Here is a 23,286-nt window from a genome sequence, read left to right as displayed (position 1 = left end):
CTGACCGCAAATCAACGGGTGGCGTAGTCGACACTAAAGAACATCCAGTAACATCTGTAGGACTGCCACACACTGAGCTTGACACCCTGGGCACGGACCGGGTCACCGCCACTCGGAGACTACAACCCCCACCTGATTCGGCTCCGGGTATCCCCCAAACAACACTGGCCCAGGGGGCGCGTCATACATACATTACATTACTGATCCTGAGTTACATCCTGTAGTATACCCCAGAGCTGCACTCACTATTCTGCTGGTGCAGTCACTGTGTACATATTTTACATTACTGATCCTGTACTCATCCTGAGTTATATCCTGTATTATACTCCAGAGCTGCATTCACTATTCTGCTGGTGCAGTCTCTGTGTACATACATTACATTACTGACCCTGTATTGATTCTGCGTTACATCCTGTATTATACTCCAGAGCTGCACTCACTATTCTGCTGGTGCAGTCACTGTGTACATACATTACATTACAGATCCTGAGTTCCATCCTGTATTATACTCCAGAGCTGCACTCACTATTCTGCTGCTGCAGTCACTGTGTACATACATTACATTACTGATCCTGAGTTACATCCTGTTTTATACTCCAGAGCTGCACTCACTATTCTGCTGCTGCAGTCACTGTGTACATACATTACATTACTGACCTGAGTTACATCCTGTAGATCTTTTATTATAAAAATGAAAAACATAACAAAATTAATAACAAGAAAATAAACAATGTAATGAACTGGTCCAGCCGCTCCCTCTCTCCTCACACACATATTATACATATATACACAATAATAACTACCTACACCATGACATCTGGTCCGGTTACCAAACAAATAATAACAATATAATAAACAATAACCGACAAATTATATACAAACTAATATATACATTCTTTTTTTTTTTTTTTTTTTTAAATAAATAAAATAAAATAAATTAAAATAAATACTAACTATACAAATATATACAAGACAAAACAAAACCCCCCACACTCAAGCCCACCAGTCCCTCCCCGGCACTGACCTGAGAGCTGGTCCTGCGCCTCAGTCCATGTCCAACGTCCATAGGCCAGATCAGGCAGTGCCAGTTTTTCACCCAAATAACCAGTGTCCCAAAAGATGAACCCACCTCCCCCCTTTTCCCTCCACCCAACCTAACACCTACACCCAAACCCATATATACAATATATACAGAAACAAACAATACAATAACCACAACTGACAAAGCCCAAGTTCGGTGCCTGCAGCCCTACATCACTGTCTACTGATCAATAAAACAAAAATCTATGGTGTCAGCAGCAGCCCACCACCAGGAGAGGAGATGACCAGACTAGGGCACACTAAAAGAAAAGCCCCTCCAGAGGAGAGCGGCCCTCCGTGTACCCAGTCTCTCATACTCCAGAGAACGCACCTTCACCAGGTCACCGAGTATGGTCCTAAACACATCGTCCACTGGGAGGATTTTCCGCTGCGTCGATACTAAGCACCGTGCGTTCCACGTGTGATACCTAACCACTGTGCTAACTAGAAATAAGGTGCAACGGTCCCGACCACCCAGGTCCCCGAATGCTCCATAGGCCCATTCCGCATAAGAGAGACCGGCCAGCCAGGGCCAGCCAATGGAGGTGCCCACCCTGTTGTACACCTCTGTGTTAAAGGGACAACGAAGCAGGAAGTGGTCCATGCTTTCAAGCATGGTACCACAATGCTCCCGAGGACAGTTCCTGTCCTCAGAGCTCCTACACTTCAGATTGTCCCTCACACACAGTTTCCCATGGAAGCAGCGCCAAGCCAAGTCCCAAACCTTCGAGGGGATCCTGATAGAATTCAAAAGATGCAGACCCACCCCAAGATCCCGACTTGGGCAATCCCTGAGCGCCAGAGGCCTCTGAAAATGGGTCAACAGAACCCTTTTGTCAAGGAGCTTCCTTGGCAGAGTCCTGACCTCCCACATTCCCAGACCCCACCGGAGAATTACCTTCAGAACCACGGTAGCGTAAGCCGGGAGATGTCCATACGGTGTGCGGAGATCCTTCACTTGCCCTCCTGTCTCCCATTCCTGGAAGAAAAGCTGAAACCATCCCTTACAGGAGAATACCCACAGAGGAGCCCTCTCTTTCCAGAGGTTTGCAATATTGATCTTAATGAAGGTATTCACAAGGAATACCACAGGGTTGACCATACCCAACCCTCCTAGTCTCCTCGTACGGTAAGTAACCTCCCTCTTGACCAGGTTCAGTCTATTCCCCCATAACAGTTGAAAGAACAAACTGTAGACCCGAGTCCAGAGAGGCTCTGGCAAGATGCACACACTGCCCAGATAGATCAGCAAAGGGAGCAGGTAAGTTTTGATCAGGTTTATCCTTTCCCTTAGGGTCAAAGACCAACCCTTCCATTGGTTCACCTTCTGAGTGGTGATCTCTAGCCTGCTGTCCCAATTTTGTTTGGGGTAATCCCCCTGGCCAAATTCGATGCCAAGAACTTTTGCAGAGACTTTGGGTTCTGGAAGGGTGTCCGGGAGATCAAAACCAGGATCTCCTCCTCCCAGCCAGAGACTCTCACACTTATCCCGGTTGATCTTAGACCCGGATGCCTCCGAGTAGCGATTTACCTCTGACATCAGCCATTCTGCCTCCCCATCAGAGGAAACAAAAACGGTGACGTCATCGGCATACGCCACCACTCTCAGAGTGGCTTCCGGTGCTGCCCGGTCCATCCCGATCCCAGCCAACGGTCCACGCTCCACCCTCCTAAGAAGTGGGTCAATCGCAAACACGTACAGTAGCGGGCTCAAGGGACAACCCTGGCGAACACCACACCCAACCTCAAAAGAGCTGCCAATCCAACCGTTCACAAGCGGGAAACTCTCTGCCCCAGAGTACAAGGTCTTAAGCCAATCAACGAACCCCCCCGGCAGGCCATACCTCAGAAGGACAGACCAGAGGTACTCATGATTAACCCGATCAAACGCTTTTGCCTGGTCCAATGACAGCATGTACCCCTTCCAGTGGCCACCCCTCCCCTGCTCCACCGCCTCTCGGACACAGAGTACAGCACTAATTGTACTGCGGCCCGGAACAGAGCAATGCTGGGCTCCCGAAAGGAGCTGGGGTGCAAATTTCACCAGCCGATTAAACAGCACCTTTGCCAAAACCTTCCTGTCTGCATTGAGAAGCGCTATGGGACGCCAATTCTCAATGCAAGATGGGTCCTTACCCTTTGACAAGATGATCAGGGCAGACCTCCTCATTGACTTTGGCAGAGTGCCCGAGGAAAGACACTCATTGAATACCTCAGTCAAGAGGGGAACCAAGGCGCCCTTAAAGATCTTATAGAATTCAGATGTTAAGCCATCCGGACCGGGAGATTTCTTCAGGGCAAGCCCTTCAATCGCCAACTTAACTTCCTCTTCCCTGATCATCTCTGTCAAAACGCCAAAGAGGGGTCTACCCCTGGTTCGGGGACAGCTTCAGCCAGAAAAGCCGATATCTCATCCCATTCCGGATCCCTCTTCCCCAAGAGGTGCGAGTAGAAGGATCTGACGACCTCCAGGATCCCTGATCTGGATCTTTTCAGGGACCCCGCAGTGTCAACCAGTCCTGTAACAACTTTACTATTCACTGACATCTTGCAGTTTCTGTAAGGGTCGGGCGAGCGGTACTTCCCGTAATCCCTCTCAAAAACCAAAGATGCGTGTCTATCATACTGACACCTCATTAGCAAAGATTTCACTCTGGAGATCTCCTCGCGGCTACCTCCAGTTGAGACAAGATGCTCGAGTTTCCTCCTCAGGCCCTGATACAGGCGGTACCTGTCCAGGCTCCTGAGGCTCGAGAGCTGGCGGAAGAATCTCGCCACCCTTTTCTTAAACATCTCCCACCACTCTGACTTACTACTACAAAGATCCAGTAAGGGTACCTGGCTCTGAAGAAAATCCTCAAAGGACTGTCTTATCTCCGCTTCTTCCAAGAGAGACGAATTGAGCCTCCAAAAGCCTCTTCCCATCCGGGGGGTCTCTGTAACATTCAGGGAAAACAAAATCAAACAGTGATCGGAGAACTCCACCTCAACAACAGATACTGCTGAAGAGACGGCTTCCTCCTTTAAATAAAACCTGTCTATCCTGGACCTACAGTTACCTCTATGATAGGTGAACCCCTCGTGGCCTGCGGTGTGCCGGATGTGGACATCCACCAGGCCAGCCTCACTAGCTATACTATTAAGGGCGACGCTATCATAAGTCAGCTTGTCTCTGGAACCTCCTCTATCCCGGGGCCTCGTGACAGTGTTGAAGTCCCCTCCAAAGACGACCTGCCGACTCGTAAAAAGGTAGGGCTTGATCCTCATAAAGAGACACTTCCGGTCCCATTTAGATTGGGGACCATAGATGTTAATGAGCCGAAGCTCTTGTCCCTTCATGAGGACATCTAATATCAGGCACCTCCCCATTTCTAACTCAATAACCCGTCGGCATTCTACCGGTGCGGTAAAAAGGACCGCCACTCCGCTATACGGCTCAGCCGCAAGAGACCAATAGGAGGGCCCGAGTCTCCACTCCCTCTTAGCTATAAACACCTCTGCCATATTTGGCAGCCTGGTCTCTTGCAAAAAGAAAATGTCAGCTTCAACCCGGCTGAGAAAATCAAAGGCCGCAAATCTAGCCATGTTTGACTTAATGCTGGCGACATTAATGGACGCCAGCGTCAACGGAGTGGGTACCGCCATCATTGGTGATTGAGTTAGATGACTTTCTTCTTCCCACTCCCCTTATCCTCTGCCTCAGAGGAGGAATCCTTCCCCCTCTTTAATGACACAGAGGTGTCCATTCCCACATTTTTCCTTCTTTTTTCGTCCTCGTCTCCGGACTCTGGGCCATTCCCTCCCCCCAAGGACCTTGCATCCCCAGGAGAAGGAGACTCGGCGCCCCCTGTAAGCTCCGCTGAAGCCGGATCCTCACCCTCAGCCTCCTCCTCAGAGGAAGAAATGTTATCAAGGGCTTGGAACCGGTTAGAAAGACCAACTAGAGGGGAGTCGGTTTTAACTTCCTTAGGTACCTTGGTCAGAGTGGGAGAAGATGTTTTATCTCCCTTCTTTTTCTTCTTTTTGGTGCCGAGCTTACGCTTGTTCTCTAGCAACCGCTTATTATCCTCATCCATACTTTCATAATGGGAGGATTCTGAAGAAGAGGCAGTTTCCTCCCTGTGGATCCTCCTGACCTCCTCATCCAACTCATCATCCCTCGGGGCCTCAGCAGCAAGACTGGCATCCAGGACAGGGGCTGCCCCGGTAGTCTGGGGCTCGCCCCGCTCCCTCTCCTGTCTGCGCTTGTCTAGACGCCTCAGCTGGGCAGGCGTCTTTTTATTGCTTTTCTTCCCTGGCCCCTCAGCTCCCCCACCCCTGCTAGTCCCCTCCCCAGCAGAATCGGCCTCACGGCTTACTCCCACCGGGGTCTCGACTGCATTAGCAAAGGAGCGAGGACAACGGCTGAATGGGTGACCTAACTCACCACACAGGTGGCACCTAATCTCCACACAAGAGGCGTCAAGATGGCCGACACCCCCACACAACGCGCATTTCTGCACGGTGCAGTTTGCACTGAAGTGTGTGGGGTCGCCGCACCTGTGACAGAGCTTCGGTTGCCCCTGGTAGAAGACCAGGACACGATCCCTACCCAGGAAGGCAGACGATGGAATGTGGGCAACCGTACCACCTGAACGCTTAAGTTTTACCATAAACGTCCAGGCCCCTGACCAGATACCAAACTCGTCGCGGTTTTTCTTTGGCATCTCCACCACCTCTCCATACCGACCAAGCGAAGTCATGATGTCATAGCAAGAAAGCGACTCATTACGAGTCATCACGGTCACTTTCTTGATCTGTTTTTGGCGAGACACTGCCTGAACGGCAAAGTCTCGCCAGCCGGGCTCATTTTTTGCCAACTCATAATTCGCCCAGAAGAGCTCAAGCCCCTCCGGCCGAACAAAGCTGACATCAAACTCAGGCGTGGAATAGGGATGTATCAAGACGTAGATGTCAATCGCCTTGAAGCCCATCCTCAGCAGGAGCTCCTCAACTTTAGACCTTGGAGGACATGCATCACTGCCCCTCCACCGAAGACGGACCACATTCCTACGCACACTGCCTGGCCCGGCTGTTGGGAGGGACCACACTGTATCTCCCCCTTTTTGCTCTCGGAAGGCCCCGAGGCCATGCCTCTCTATCCAGAACGATAGATCAACCTCTCGACCCTCTACCATTAGTGATCTCTCCCCCTTCTTTAGAGCCTCCAGAAGGCGACGTTGCAACATGCCGTCCCCAAAGCCCGGAGACGAGGAGGATGCCCTATTTGCCCCGGAGGTGACACTGGCATAACTCCGGACAGGTGTTGCCACCCCCGGGGACGTCAGCCCCAACAGTATCACCATTACCCACCTCCATCTTACCCTCCACCAAACCAGCAACCACACCACCAGACAATGAATTATCCTCATTCACCTCCACCACCACATTCATTCCTGCTGGACCAGTAACAATGGTGGATGACCTTTTGACCTCCGCATCAGGCACAAGGGGCTCAGTCACCTCCATAGAACTGGAGGCGACCTCACCCCCGGTCTTATGTGTGCCCTCCACATCATCGGTCGGTAATTTCCGCTGTTTGGCATTTGGTATAATGTGCCGCTGATCTCTAGCTGCAGTTAGGCGCCGCTGATCTTTAGCATCAGGATCTTCCGGACCAGCAACGCCAACACAAAATAGCACTTTCGTGGGAGGACCGGAGCGCTCAGCCCCAACTGCCCCCTCACACTGCCGCCGCTTCTCAACTAAGTGATCAGCGGCAACAGCATTCAGAGGAGCCGAGGCTACCGGAGCTGCCCCCGACACCGGGCTGCTCCCCCCTCCCACTGAGGAGCGCACCACAGCATCGTGGCCTGATGGAACGCCCGCCGCCGGGCCGCCCTCACTGTCCAGCCTCTCGGCTGATGCACCTCCTGCTACGTCCCCACTACTACAAGCAGAGACGGAGCTCTGCGCCTCACTACCGCGCTCTGTAATCTCCCCGCGCCTTTGCACCGGATCCACAGCAGAACCCGGGCTGGGCTGAGCAACGGGGCTTATACAGCGAGCTGAGCCTGCCGCCGACTCAGGGGGTACAGGGAGGGGGGCATATACGTATCTTACCGCTTCCTGCAGCTTTGGCTTGGTCTTCTTTGCCTTTTTGTGGCCCCCAGGTGCCTCTTCTGGTAGATCGTCACCAAGATGGAAGCTTTGGAGGCACACTGGGGACTCCAGGAGTTTAATCTCCGCCATTAGCGCCCCTCCCTGGCCGCTGCTGTCACTGTCCTCCCCAGAGCCGGCAGAACTGCGACCGGATGTCACTGTCGCCTGTCCTGCAGGGAGCTCGCTGCACGTGGCCTGCGGGTGACTTTGCAGGCTACCAGGTGGGGCTTCCTGCTGGTCATCATCACTCTCATCATCCACCTGGCTCTCAGGCTGCAGCCCCATCTGCCTTTGCTCTCTGGTATCAGCCATTTCTCTAAAGCAGTCTTCATTTATAAGTTTTTCTTTGAAAGGACCACTTTGCTCCCTGATGGTGGCTTTCCTAAGTTCCAGGCGTCGAATTTCACTGCTCAGTCTTTTTACCTTGGCTTGGAGCTTGGCCTTCCTTGGTTTGGAGGCCCCTGCAGCTTTGGCGCTTGTGCAGCGCAGCTCCTCCCGTAGCCTCCTGATGAGCTTACTGGCATCTTCATACTCACGGAGGTGGATCATGACCCGGGAGGCATATGTGGACACAGACTCCCGGGGTCCCTGCTGCGCCCACCCCCCCTCAGGGAGGTCGGCCTCACCTCCGTGAGCACTCAGCTTTCCTCCGGAAGGAGCGCCATCTTGCACGCCGCTGTCAGGCTTTTCCTCCATGCTGGAAGCCTTGCGGCTTCTGGGGGTCTCCACAATCCCGGGGGGAGTAGGAGCCACATTGCTGTGACTCCTGGTGCAGCGTCTCACCCCCGAGTCCTCTGATGTGCAGGCCGGTTGCTGGTTTCTTCTGCCCCCCGCCGGCCTGGTTCGGGAAGCAGAAGAATGGGACTTGGCTCCATCACTCATCCCAGAAACCAGTTCTCCCTCCGGGAAAGAGAGAGAGCAGGACCCCAGGTGGAGAGGTGTTGGTTCTCAGAGATCAGGAGCTCACAGCAGGATCTGCAGCCACCACACCCGTAATCAGCACACTGACTAGCAGCTGATCAGAGCTGCACCCAGTATGCTGCTGGTGGAGTCACTGTGTACATACATTACATTACTGATCCTGAGCTACATCCTGTATTATACTCCAGAGCTGCACTCACTATTCTGCTGGTGCAGTCAATGTGTACATACATTACATTATTGATCCTGTACTGATCCTGAGTTACGTCCTGTATTATACTCCAGAGCTGCACTCACTATTCTGCTGGTGCAGTCACTGTGTACATACATTACATTACTGATCCTGAGTTACATCTTGTAATATACTCCAGAGCTGCGCTCACTATTCTGCTGGTGCAGTCACTGTGTACATACATTACATTACTGATCCTGTACTGATCCTGAGTTACATCCTGTATTATACTCCAGAGCTGCACTCACTATTCTGCTGGTGCAGTCACTGTGCACATATATTACATTACTGATCCTGTACTGATCCTGACTTACATCCTGTATTATACTCCAGAGCTGCACTCACTATTCTGCTGGTGCAGTCACTGTGCACATACATTACATTACTGATCCTCTACTCATCCTCAGTTACTTCCTTTATTATACTCCAGAGCTGCACTCACTATTTTGCTGGTGGAGTTACTGTGTACATACATTACATTACTGACCATGAGATACATCCTGCATTATACTCCGGAGCTGCACTCACTATTCTGCTGGTGCATTCAATGTGTACATAAATTACATTACTGATCCTGAGTTACATCCTGTATTATAATCCAGAGCTGCACTCACTATTCTGCTGGTGCAGTCACTGTGTACATATATTACATTACTGATCCTGTACTGATCCTGACTTACATCCTGCATTATACTCCAGAGCTGCACTCACTATTCTGCTGGTGCAGTCACTGTGCACATATATTACATTACTGATTCTCTACTCATCCTCAGTTACATCCTTTATTATACTCCAGAGCTGCACACACTATTCTGCTGGTGTAGTCACTGTGTACATTCATTACATTACTGATCCTCAGTTACATCCTGTATTATACTCCAGGGCTGCACTCACTATTCTGCTGGTGGAGTCACTGTCTACATTCATTACATTACTGATCCTGAGTTACATCCTGTATTATAATTCAGAGCTGCACTCACTATTCTGCTGGTGCAGTCACTGTCTACATTCATTACATTACTGATCCTGACTTACATCCTGCATTATACTCCAGAGCTGCACTCACTATTCTGCTGGTGCAGTCACTGTGCACATATATTACATTACTGATTCTCTAGACATCCTCAGTTACATCCTTTATTATACTCCAGAGCTGCACACACTATTCTGCTGGTGGAGTCACTGTGTACATTCATTACATTACTGATCCTGAGTTACATCCTGTATTATAATCCAGAGCTGCACACACTATTCTGCTGGTGGAGTCACTGTGTACATTCATTACATTACTGATCCTGAGTTACATCCTGTATTACACTCCAGAGCTGCACTCACTATTCTGCTGCTGCAGTCACTGTGTACATACATTACATTACTGATCCTGAGTTACATCCTGTATTATAATCCAGAGCTGCACTCACTATTCTGCTGGTGTAGTCACTGTGTACATACATTACATTACTGATCCTGTACTGATCCTGAGTTACATCCTGTATTATACTCCAGAGCTGAACTCACTATTGTGCTGGTGCAGTCACTGTGTACATACATTACATTACTGATCCTGTACTGATCATGAGTTACATCCTGTATTATACTCCAGAGCTGCACTCACTTTTCTGCTGGTGCTGTCACTGTGTACATATATTACATTACTGATCCTGTACTGATCCTTAGTTACATCCTGTATTATACTCCAGAGCTGAACTCACTATTGTGCTGGTGCAGTCACTGTGTACATACATTACATTACTGATCCTCTACTCATCCTCAGTTAATTCCTTTATTATACTCCAGAGCTGCACTCACTATTCTGCTGGTGGAGTCACTGTGTACATACATTACATTACTAATCCTGAGTTCCATCCTGTATTATACTCCAGAGCTGCACTCACTATTCTGCTAGTGCAGTCACTGTGTACATACATTACATTACTGATCCTGAGTTCCATCCTGTATTATACTCCAGAGCTGCACTCACTATTCTGCTGGTGCAGTCACTGTGCACATACATTACATTACTGATCCGGTTCTGATCCTGAGTTACATCCTGTATTATACTCCAGAGCTGCACTCACTATTCTGCTGGTGCAGCCACTGTGTACATATATTACATTACTGATCCTGTACTGATCCTGAGTTACATCCTGTATTATACTCCAGAGCTGCACTCACTATTCTGCTAGTGCAGTCACTGTGTACATACATTACATTACTGATCCTGAGTTCCATCCTGTATTATACTCCAGAACTGCACTCACTATTCTGCTAGTGCAGTCGCTGTGTACATACATTACATTACTGATCCTGAGTTCCATCCTGTATTATACTCCAGAGCTGCACTCACTATTCTGCTGGTGCAGTCACTGTGCACATACATTACATTACTGATCCGGTTCTGATCCTGAGCTACATCCTGTATTATACTCCAGAGATGCACTCACTATTCTGCTGGTGTAGTCACTGTGTACATACATTACATTACTGATCCTCTACTGATCCTGAGTTACATCCTGTATTATACTCCAGAGCTGCACTCACTATTCTGCTGGTGCACCACTGTGTACATATATTACATTACTGATCCTGTACTGATCCTGAGTTACATCCCTTATTATACCCCAGAGCTGCACTCACTATTCTGCTAGTGCAGTCACTGTGTACATACATTACATTACTGATCCTGAGTTCCATCCTGTATTATACTCCAGAGCTGCACTCACTATTCTGCTGGTACAGTCACTGTGTACATACATTACATTACTGATCCTGTACTGATCCTTAGTTACATCCTATATTATACTCCAGAGCTGCACTCACTATTCTGCTGGTGCAGTCACTGTGTGCATACATTACATTACTGATCCTGAGTTACATCCTGTATTATAATCCTGAGCTGTACTCACTATTCTGCTGGTGCAGTCACTGTGTACATATATTACATTACTAATCTTGTACTTATCCTGACTTGCATCCTGTATTATACTCCAGAGCTGCACTCACTATTCTGCTTGTGCAGTCACTGTGCACATACATTACATTACTGATCCTCTACTGATCCTCAGTTACATCCTGTATTATACTCCAGAGCTGCACTCACTATTCTGCTGGTGGAGTCACTGTGTACATACATTACATTACTGATCCTGCACTGATCCTGAGTTATATACTGTATTATACTCCAGAGCTGCTCTCACTATTCTGCTGGTGCAGTCACTGTGTACATACATTACATTACTGATCCTGAGTTACATCCTGTATTATACTCCAGAGCTGTACTCACTATTCTGCTGGTGCAGTCACTGTGTACATACATTACATTACTCATCCTGAGTTACATCTTGTATTATAATCCAGAGCTGCACTCACTATTCTGCTGGTGCAGTCACTGTGCACATATATTACATTACTGATTCTCTACTCATCCTCAGTTACATCCTTTATTATACTCCAGAGCTGCACACACTATTCTGCTGGTGGAGTCACTGTCTACATTCATTACATTACTGATCCTGAGTTACATCCTGTATTATAATTCAGAGCTGCACTCACTATTCTGCTGGTGCAGTCACTGTCTACATTCATTACATTACTGATCCTGACTTACATCCTGCATTATACTCCAGAGCTGCACTCACTATTCTGCTGGTGCAGTCACTGTGCACATATATTACATTACTGATTCTCTAGTCATCCTCAGTTACATCCTTTATTATACTCCAGAGCTGCACACACTATTCTGCTGGTGGAGTCACTGTGTACATTCATTACATTACTGATCCTGAGTTACATCCTGTATTATAATCCAGAGCTGCACACACTATTCTGCTGGTGGAGTCAGGGGCGGAACTACCGCCTGTGCAGCCGGTTCATTGAACGGGGGCCCCCGAGGGAGATGGGGCCCCTCCAGCCTCCAGCAGGGCCGCCATCAGGGCATGACTGCCCTGACTCCAGCATGGGGCCCGGCCGGTCGGGGCCCCTTCGGGACCCCCCTCTTGTGCGTCTCTTCATGGAGCCCCCCCGCAGGACCTCCCGCCGTCACATGACCGGAGATGTCCCTGCGCTCCACATGGTTCCCCGGCACCATGCTGAGCGCAGGGACATCTCCGGTCATGTGACGGCGCCGGCACAATACTTACCCCTCCCCGTGCCTCCTCAGCGTCTTCCGCGTCCTCTGACTGTGACGTCTCAGGTCAGAGGGCGCGGTGATGTCTTTACACCGCGCGCGCTCTCTCCTGACCTGTCACAGTGCAGAGCGGGAAGACGCGGGCGACGCTGGAGTCCGGAGCAGCGCCAGCAGCAGGTAAGAAGTGAGGTGAGTATTGGATTTTTTTTATTTTTTTCATGTATGGGGCATGGGGCATTATATGGTGGGGGGAAAGTGGGTGTGACATCCTGCATGGAGCATTATATGGTGGGGGGGTGTGTGACATCCTGCATGGGGCATTATCTGGTGGGGGGATGTGTGACATCCTGCATGGGGCATTATGAGGGGGGAACAGCCTGCATGGAGCATTACATGGGGCCAATATTCTGTATGGAGTGTTATATGGGGGTCAGTATTCTGTATGGAGCATTATATGGGGGACAGTATCCTGTATGGAGCGTTATATGGGGACCAGTATCCTGTAGGGAGCATTATATGGGGACCAGTATCCTGTATGGAGCATTATATGGGGACCAGTATACTGTATGGAGCATTATAAGGGGGTCAGTATCCTGTATGGAGCGTTATATGGGGGCCAGTATCCTGTATGGAGCATTATAAGGGGGTCAGTATCCTGTATGGAGCATTATATGGTGCCCATAATACTGTATGGAGGACTATACTGTCCGGTCTGCACTGTGCGCTGTGAGGATTTGCCGGTTTCTGGGCTATTGTAGAATTCACAATAGATATCGCTCGTGTAATGGGGCATTGTAAGGGGGGAACAGCCTGCATGGAGCGTTATATGGGGGCCAGTATTCTGTATGCAGTGTTATGTGGGGCTCACTACAGTCTGTGTCCGCCCCTGGCAAAATCAGCAGCGTATCAAATACTTATTTTCCCCACTGTACTAATAGCACACAGCACTCACATAATATACCAGCAGGTGGGATTAGGTTTGGGGGGCTCCTGTCCAGCGGCCACAGAATAACTGTTGCGGCCGCTGGTCCTGAAAACTGATTTCCTCCTCTCTAGTCTCTAGCGATGTATGTAGGTGTATTGTGCTGATTACACTGCCTCCTAGTGTCCAACAATCACTCTGCATAACATTTTCAAAAGCAAATATCTGATATTTAGTTCTGTGTTACACCCAGACAGACGAGCCGCTGTATACTCACACGTATCAGATTCCTGAATATTTGGAAGCTTTACTAGTTTTTTTATCACAAAACATGGAGATGTCGGGGATTGAACCCAGGGCCTCATACAGGGAAAGCATGCGCTCTACCACTGAGCTACATCCCCTGTATGGACACCCATGGATTTGTTCTCATCTCCAAGAGTCACTAATCTATGACTATCTACTAATAGATTTTCTCTATTATTTTTTCTCTTTTATAATCATGCAGCATAAATAACATCATATTCTCATAGTCTGGACTATTAGGGACAAGACGAAACTATTTTTCTTTAATTTTTTCATTATTTGTTTATATTTAAAATATGGGGAAAAAAGGAGGCGATTTTATTTTTTATGCCTTTTATTGAACAAATTTTAAAAAAATCCAATTCTCATTTTCCCGTATTTTAAAGAGATTGTTCCCTACTGGATGGCGCTTTTCTATTGTCCCAATGAATTAAGAAGAAAGCATAGAGCACTTACCTCCCAGATACGCACCGTGACAAGCACTGCACCCCATGATGATCTCCTGATATTGCTTATGTCTGATGATTGGTTGCAGGCCATCAGCAGCGGTAGAAAGGCGGCATCACCTGCAGGAGAGATTACACTCTTGTGTCAGTGTGAGCGGGCTGTCGTGGAGAGCAGTCACATTAGTGACTGCTGATGTGACTCTTCTCCAAGTCATCCGGATTGTCGTGGGACAGTATGGATTATATTCACGGCAGACAGGTGAGTATTATGGTGGTTTACTACTTTTTGTCGTTTACAGGTGACAAGGGCATCAGGGATTAGGTGTTAAGGTGAGCATTATGGTGTTTTTTTATTTTTTTCTCTTTTACAGGGGACAAAGGCTTTGGTGAATTAGGTGTAAAGGTGAATATAATACTTTTTTATTTTTATTTTAATAAAGGAGTGTTTGTCTTTATTTCAAATAAAGGACTTTATTCTGGGTGTGTTTTTTTACAATCTGATTATTGGGTTAGTAATAGGGAGTCTTATAGATGCCTCTCCATTACTAACTTGTGGGCTTGATGTTAGCGGCCATAAAACAGCTGACGTCAACCCCACAATCATTAACCCACTTGTCATCGCATCAAGACAAGTGGGAAGAGCAGAGGCTAAGCATCAGATTTGGCACATTTTATTGATGTACCATTTCTGGGGCGGATGAGAGCTGATGTTTTTAGTCTAGGAGGGGGCCAATAACCATGGCCACTTCCTAAGCTATTAATATCATCTCGCAGCTGTCTGTTTAGCCTTTGATGGTTAGTGAATATAGGGGGACCCCACATCAATTTTTGTTTGGGGTCTCCCCTATAATAAGCAGTAAAGGCTAAGCAAACAGCTGTGAGCTGATATTAATAGCCTGGGAATCTTTATGGCTATTGGCCTGTTCCCAAATAATATCAGCCACCAGCCGTTGATTTTCCCTTTGCTGATTATAAAAATTACGAGGGACCCCACTTCTCTTTTTTTATTAACAAGCACAGTAAAATACACACCTAAAGTAACCTTAGTTCGCTGCCACTAGGTGTTCCAGCAGCTGGAAACTTCCAAAACCTAAAATGTCCCTCAAAGTTTCCCATGAGGTTTCTGGGCCTTGCAACTGCCGGGAGACCCGGTGGCTTTGAACTCTACAAGGTTACCGGAGTTCAAGCCACCGGGTCTGACGGCGGTAGCTCTAATGCGAGACTTTTGAATGCCGGAGTGCTGGACATGCGCCGGGAGCTGAATGCAGCTCATATCATTGTTGCCTGAGATCAGCGCGAGCAGGCGACAGTGATGGAAATTGTAGTCAGCAAGCCCAGTGTACATTATGTGTAAAATAAAGAATTAGATTAAAAAAACAGAGGGGGCTCTGGCCAAATTTTCATAACCAGCAGAGGGAAAGCCGTCTGCTGGGGGCTGATATTACTAGCCAGGGAAAGGGGCCATTAGCCCAAAATGTTCCCTGGTTATCAATAACAGCTATCAAAAGACTGACCGTCACTTTCAAAACAGATAACTGGTCTGTACAGGTGCTTACTAAGAGTTGCCATCTATATAACTAACAAATAAAGTAGCACTCTGTAGCGCTATAGCATGAAAACATGAAATGTATGAAATTTGAATTGCATTACTGCTCTAGAAAATAGAAATGAATGAGAATTCTTAGCGCATAAATTAGCCAATTCATGTGTACCCGATAGCCATGGTAAGGCGACTCTCGTTGCCAGGAACCTACCTAGTGTGAATCCAATCTTATACTAAAGTCTACATGTATATGGGAGGGTAGGATCCTGCTATAATTAAAACCTCCTGAGGCTTAGGGGTGGAGTGATCATTCAGAAATCCTATGTATACAAATATCAAAAGACTGACCGTCACTTTCAAAACAGAAAACCGGTGTGTACAGGTGCTTACTAAGAGTAGCCATCTCCATATATAACCAACAAATAAAGTAGCACTCTGTAGCGCTATAGTATGCAAACATACTATTGTTATAGTTACAGTGGTGGCCAAAAGTATTGGCACCCCTGCAATTCTGTCAGATAATACTCAGTTTCTTCCTGAAAATGATTGCAATCACAAATTCTTTGGTCTTATTATCTTCATTTAATTTGCTTGCAAGGAAAAAACACAAAAGAGAATGAAGCAAAAATCAAATCATTGATCATTTCACACAAAACTCCAAAAATGGGCCGGACAAAAGTATTGGCACCCTCAGCCTAATACTTGGTTGCACAACCTTTAGCCAAAATAACTGCGAACAACCGCTTCCGGTAACCATCAAGGAGTTTCTTACAATGCTCTGCTGGAATTGTAGACCATTCTTCTTTGGCAAACTGCTCCAGGTCCCTGATATTTGAAGGGTGCCTTCTCCAAACTGCCATTTTGAGATCTCTCCACAGGTGTTCTATGGGATTCAGGTCTGGACTCATTGCTGGCCACCTTAGAAGTCTCCAGTGCTTTCTCTCAAACCATTTTATAGCGCTTTTGGAAGTGTGTTTTGGGTCATTGTCCTGCTGGAAGACCCATGACCTCTGAGGGAGACCCAGCTTTCTCACACTGGGCCCTACATTATGCTGCAAAATTTGTTGGTAGTCTTCAGACTTCATTATGCCATGCACACGGTCAAGCAGTCCAGTGCCAAAGGCAGCAAAGCAACCCCAAAACATCAGGGAACCTCCACCATGTTTGACTGTAGGGACCGTGTTCTTTTCTTTGAATGCCTCTTTTTTTTCCTGTACACTCTATGTTGATGCTTTTTCCCAAAAAGCTCGACTTTTGTCTCATCTGACCAGAGAACATTCTTCCAAAACGTTTTAGGCTTTCTCAGGTAAGTTTTGGCAAACTCCAGCCTGGCTTTTTTATGTCTCGGGGTAAGAAGTGGGGTCTTCCTGGGTATCCTACCATACAGTCCCTTTTCATTCAGACGCCGACGGATAGTACGGGTTGACACTGTTGTACCCTTGGACTGCAGGGAAGCTTGAACTTGTTTGGATGTTAGTAGAGGTTCTTTATCCACCATCCGCACAATCTTGCGTTGAAATCTCTCGTCAATTTTTCTTTTCCGTCCACATCTAGGGAGGTTAGCCACAGTGCCATGGGCTTTACACTTCTTGATGACACTGCGCACGGAAGACACAGGAACATTCAGGTCTTTGGAGATGGACTTGTAGCCTTGAGATTGCTCATGCTTCCTCACAATTTGGTTTCTCAAGTCCTCAGACAGTTCTTTGGTCCTCTTTCTTTTCTCCATGCTCAATATGGTACACACAAGGACACAGGACAGAGGTTGAGTCAACTTTAATCCATGTTAACTGGCTGCAAGTGTGATTTAGTTATTGCCAACACCTGTTAGGTGCCACAGGTAAGTTACAGGTGCTGTTAATTACATGAATTAGAGAAGCATCACATGATTTTTCAAACAGTGCCAATACTTTTGTCCACCCCCTTTTCTAGGTTTGGTGTGGAATTATATCCAATTTAGCTTTAGGACAATTCTTTTTGTTTTTTTTCATTGAAGACAAATTAAATGAAGATAATAATACCAAAGAGTTTGTGATTGCAATCATTTTCAGGAAGAAACTGAGTATCATCCGACAGAATTGCAGGGGTGCCAATACTTTTGGCCACCACTGTACTATTGTTATACTTTAGGAGGGCTAAATCTGCACCTTGCTGGTGATCCACTGACCAGCCCACCCGAGGCGTCCACAGGGAATCTGCCAGGTAGGAAGATTACCAGTCCAGGTCCTGTTCTAATAGATAGTTTTGTGGATTTGGGGTAACTGAGTGATATGGACACATTATTATAGGGGCACGAGACACCCAGGTAAAATCCATGTATGTCATGTAGGACGGCCCTGGTGGTACAGAAAAGTAAAAAAAACTGATGACTTTTTTTTTTAGAGGCATTTGTATACTTTACCTTCTATTATTATTTATTCTATTTTCACTCATTTATATAACCTGATCATTTCCCTGACAGGTCGGTGAGTTGTTTATTGTTTAGCAATAATGTATCACCCACAACTATAAATGATAAAGAATAACATTCCATTATTATCATTTACAGCAGAAGATAATTTATACCATATATAACATGTATATAATATCTACCAAAGCGAAAAAACGACTATTTACAAACATGGAGAAAACTGATTTTTCTATCTTTTCCAACACAGATTTATATACATTTATATTCTATTAATCAGATGGGATATTTCTATTCCACATTCTCTGCCTCATTCACCAGTTGGCAGCAAACATGGCGGCCTGGCTGCTCTGATGTCACAATGCTCAGGATTAGGGGGTCACTCAGTTATGATGTCATAATGACATCATGGAATGTCCTGAGGGTATATAATCTCTGAGCACTGTGACATCAGCGCCATTTCTTGAGTTGATGCTTTTGCTGAGACTTCACTTTGGTTGTGGAAGAGCGAACTAGTTTGTGTTACACATCTGGTGATTACTTCCATTTCTTCTTCTTGATCTTTGATCAGAGCACAATAACACCGGTGCCACCGGAGAGCTTAGTTCTCCAATATTCTATCAGCCAGCTCCAGGTACCTAAGTCATGAGCGCCCGGGAGCTGCGCCAGCTGATTGCTGACAATGAGGCATGGCTGCGCCGACCAGAAAATCAAGGTAAGGGAAATATTTGGGGGAGATCCACAATATTCCCACACTATAGGGCTTTCCTGGGAGGAGATATCCCTGGGGTATGAGGGGACACATTTCAGGACAGACAGTGCAGGTTAACTAAGGCCAAAATAAAGTCAATTCTTTCTAGGGTTCCCCTCTCCCTAAACACCACAGCAGTAGAAGGACCCATCACTATAGCCAAAAAGTGTTTACTAAAATTGGAAATAATTCAGATAAATTCTTATTTGTTTATAGGTCAGGCCATAATTGTCCATGGACGGAGGAGGTCTCCTCCAAGAGATCAGGAAAGACCTTCTACCAGTGATGGAAGGAGGTCTTCTCCAAGAGATCAGGAAAGACCTTCTACCAGTGATGGACGTCAGAGAGACAGCAATGCTGTCACTGAGAGGAGAGGGAGACGGGCCAGAGATCCTCCACGGCGTAGAGGACAGGAAGAGAGCAGGGATAGAAGCCGCTCTCCTCTAAGACCAGCCCCTGCAGAGCCCTCCGGAGAGAGCAGCAGGGATGGCGGCCGTCCCCTCCCACCCATTCAACTGGAGGAAGTGGGTGTGATGACACCACCACTGCCACAGGTGGAGCCACCTGCACAAAACCTACCTGTGCAGGAGAGACCTTCTACCAGTGATGGACGGTCTCCTCCAAGAGACGAGGAAAGACCTTCTACCAGTGATGGACGTCAGAGCGACAGCAATGCTGTGGAGCCACCTGCACAAAATCTACCTGTGCGGCAGAGGCGGCAGCATTGGGTTCGCAGGAGAGCACTGCTAATTGCAAATCTCCCAACAAGGGATGTAACCGCACAGGAGGAGGCCGAGTCATGTATCATCTGTATGACCGAATATGAGATCGGAGAGCAGGTCACGGTCCTTCCATGTGACCACACCTTCCATCAGGGATGTATTACTAGATGGCTCCGCTCCAACCCTCTGTGCCCCCTGTGCCGTAACCACTGCTTCCATTGAAGCACCATGTTCATGGTGCAGACAGTGGTGGAGAACATACTGACCCCCAGCCCAGGTAAGGGAGCAATGCATACATTAACACTACATTCATTACAAGACTGTAAAAAATATCACCTGTAACTTCCTGCTGTTCTGATCTCTCTTTAGTTTACCATCAGCTTTGGTCAACATCTTACCAAGCATGAAGGGCCATGAACACCCCAAAAACACCAGATGGTAAGTCACCTCTCATTCCCGCTGCCCCATGATATCTAGATCACATGTGACATATAAGTAATTGTTCTTTTCTCCTTTTCATAGAAGGATGATCCAAGTCTGGAGAACATTGAGGAATTAGATCAGAATGACTTGTCCTTCATGTAAGTAGATATTAGAATTTGCTTTTTTATATTTTCCAGCTGATTATTAACTTTTTACTGGGAATCTATTGATGAGATGTAATAATTTGGTGTCTTCTCTTTACAGAAATCTGCAGAAGTTACAGATCATTTCCATAATGATCCACAGATCCCTCATCTGCTTCATAGAGACCCTGATTTCATCATGTGCAGAGATGCTGATAACAGCTGCAGCCCCGACTATGATATCCTCATATATTCCATTATTTGTCCAAATGTTCCTAAAAATAAATAATATTTACCATCTCTATGTCTGGTTGTGACTTCACTATATAGAATGTTGTTACGTAACATTAGCAGCACATAATGATAAGTGAGGGAGGGATTTACCATTAGTTGGTATAGGGGTAGTGGCAACAGATAAAGGGGATGTCCAGCTCTTTTATATTGATGACTTACCCTTAGGATAGGCGACCAATATTAGATTAATGGGGACGCGACCCCCGGCACGCGTGATCAGCTGTTCTTGGTGCCGGTTGGATGTGATTATTTGCAGACTGGAACAGCACAGCGCCAACAACTGCATAGTGGCTACAGCGGGGTACTGCAGATCATATGAATAGGGTCAGGTGTGCAGTACCCGGAATCGGCCACTATATAGCTGGCAGAGCAGTACAGCATGGGCTCTGGCACCGCGTCCCACATTGCTTTAAACTGCTCGCGATACTCATCTCTCCACGTTCCTCCGCAGCTCCGGTGTCTTCCGACTCTGTGACATCTCAGGGAAGAGGGCGCGATCACTACAGCGCCCCCTCTGTGCTGGGCAGTCACAGTGCAGAGAGCCGGAACACGCTGTGGAGACAGGACCTGCGGCCAGCGGGGAACAAGGAGAGGGAAGTATTTGATTATTATTTTTTTTCTGTATGGAGCATTACATGGGGCCATACTGTATGGAGCATTATATGGGGCCATACTATATTGAGCATTATATGGGGCCATACTGTATGGAGCATTATATGGGGCCCATACTATATTGAGCATTATATGGGGCCATACTGTATGGAGCATTATATGGGGCCCATACTGTATGGAGCAATACATTGGATACGGAAAGTATTCAGACCCCTTTAAATGTTTCACTCTTTGTTTCATTGCAGCCATTTGGTAAACTCTAAAAAGTTCATTTTTTCCTCATTAAAGTACACTCTGCACCCCATCTTGACTGAAAAAAAAATGAAATGTAGAAATTTTTGCAAAATTATTAAAAAAGAAAAACTGAAATATCACATAACGCTATGCATATTTTATCAAACCCCTCCATGGAGCTGTAGCACTAAAGCACTAGGATAGCAGGTCGCAACTATGCAGTGTGTGGTCCTTAAATGAAGGTAAAATCATAATAGAAATATGGTATCACTTTTGGGATTCTGGGATCAACGAGCGATGAGTTATCCCAGAAGTTTTTAATAAAATGTGCAGGCTAGAGCCCAGTCCCTGTGACGTCATCCCAGGGGGGTCTCTCCCTTCAGCATAAAATAGTTGGCTGGGGGGTATAGATACTATAAGCAATGGGTCATATTCGATAACGTTCAAATCAAATCCACCTATATTGAATCGTCTCAGCGATCTTATAGTAAGTCTCTTCTTTAATCCTTATTATTTGGTGTAACTATTAATGTATTGTATTGTCTCCTTTTGTAAACATTTTTGTATAGTTTTCCTAAACACTGCCTCCCATTTGGATTAAATATAAAATCTAATCGTTCTGTTTCTTTTGTCCTGTAATCGTTCCCTTCCCAGAAGCCATACACTACCAGAATGCAGGCGTTTGGCCAGGCAAGGCCTTGTACTATATTTCAAACTCAGCCGGTGGTGGCAGCGAGTAATATTAATAATTGGGCTATTGTGAAGGTGGCAGTGACTGTACAGAGGGCATTAACATATATTCCATATGTTGGAATCCCTGATGAAATCCTGACACAGTGACAGCATGGTGAGATATAGAGTGATCTCTGTGGAATACATGACAATGGAGATGTTGGGGATTAAACCCGCGGCCTCATACATGCAAAGCATGCGCTCTACCACTGAGCTACATCCCCTGCATGTGTGTTATGCTCATATGCAAAACCCTAAGGGTATGTTCACACTTATTTGAAAGCAGAAATTTCTGCAGCATTTCCACATCTCTTGGCAGGAAAAACGCAGCGGCAAAAACGTGCTTTTTTTCCTGCATTTTTCTAGCGTTTTTAGACAGCAATAAATGACATGGAGATAGATAATGGAGATAGATTGAGTAGATAGATAGACAGATATATTGACCAACAGACGTACAGAGAGACATTTAGACATAGGAACAGACATATAGACAAATAATTGCACAACCACCCAACATATAATAACTTTGCACCCTGTGGAGCTTATCAGGCAGCTTTTAATGATTAAATAAAAAAACAAACAAAAAAAAATGACGTGGTGTATCCCCCCATGTAACCAGCAAAGTTAATTAAAGCAGACAACTGAGAGCTGATATTATCAGGCTGGGAAGGTCCCTGGTGATTGTGCATAAACATACCAGCCCGCAGCACAGCCCTCCATGTGCTCGCCGAGGTAGTCTGACTGCCATTAGGTACCGAGATGAGATCCTCAGACCTCTTGTGAGACCATATGCTGGTGAGGTTGGCCCTGGGTTCCTCCTAATGCAGGACAATGCCAGACCTCATGTGGCTGGAGTGTGTCAGCAGTTCCTGCAAGATGAAGGCATTGAAGCTATGGACTGGCCGCCCGTTCCCCAGACCTGAATCCGATTGAGCACATCTGGGACATCATGTCTCGCTCCATCCACCAACGTCACGTTGCACCACAGACTGTCCAGGAGTTGGCGGATGCTTTAGTCCAGGTCTGGGAGGAGATCCCACAGGAGACCATCCGCAACCTCATCAGGAGCATGCCCAGGCGTTGTAGGGAGGTCATACAGGCACATGGAGGCCACACACAATACTCAGCCTCATCAGGAGCATGCCCAGGCGTTGTAGGGAGGTCATACAGGCACGTGGAGGCCACACACAATACTCAGCCTCATCAGGAGCATGCCCAGGCGTTGTAGGGAGGTCATACAGGCACGTGGAG

General features: G+C 47.0%; 1 non-coding gene across 1 annotated transcript; it reads right to left on the bottom strand.

Moving 5' to 3' along the window:
- Positions 1-22,187: 22,187 nt before the first annotated feature.
- TRNAA-UGC (transfer RNA alanine (anticodon UGC)) lies at positions 22,188-22,259 on the bottom strand. Its single transcript has one exon. It is a non-coding gene; the product is annotated as a tRNA-Ala (tRNA).
- Positions 22,260-23,286: the final 1,027 nt, after the last annotated feature.

This window comes from Phyllobates terribilis, unplaced genomic scaffold (genome assembly GCF_046119375.1).
Source record: "Phyllobates terribilis strain yellow unplaced genomic scaffold, ASM4611937v1 Scaffold_3__8_contigs__length_932513732, whole genome shotgun sequence".
Lineage (NCBI taxonomy): Eukaryota > Metazoa > Chordata > Amphibia > Anura > Dendrobatidae > Phyllobates > Phyllobates terribilis.
This window is presented reverse-complemented; position numbering and strand designations above follow the sequence as displayed.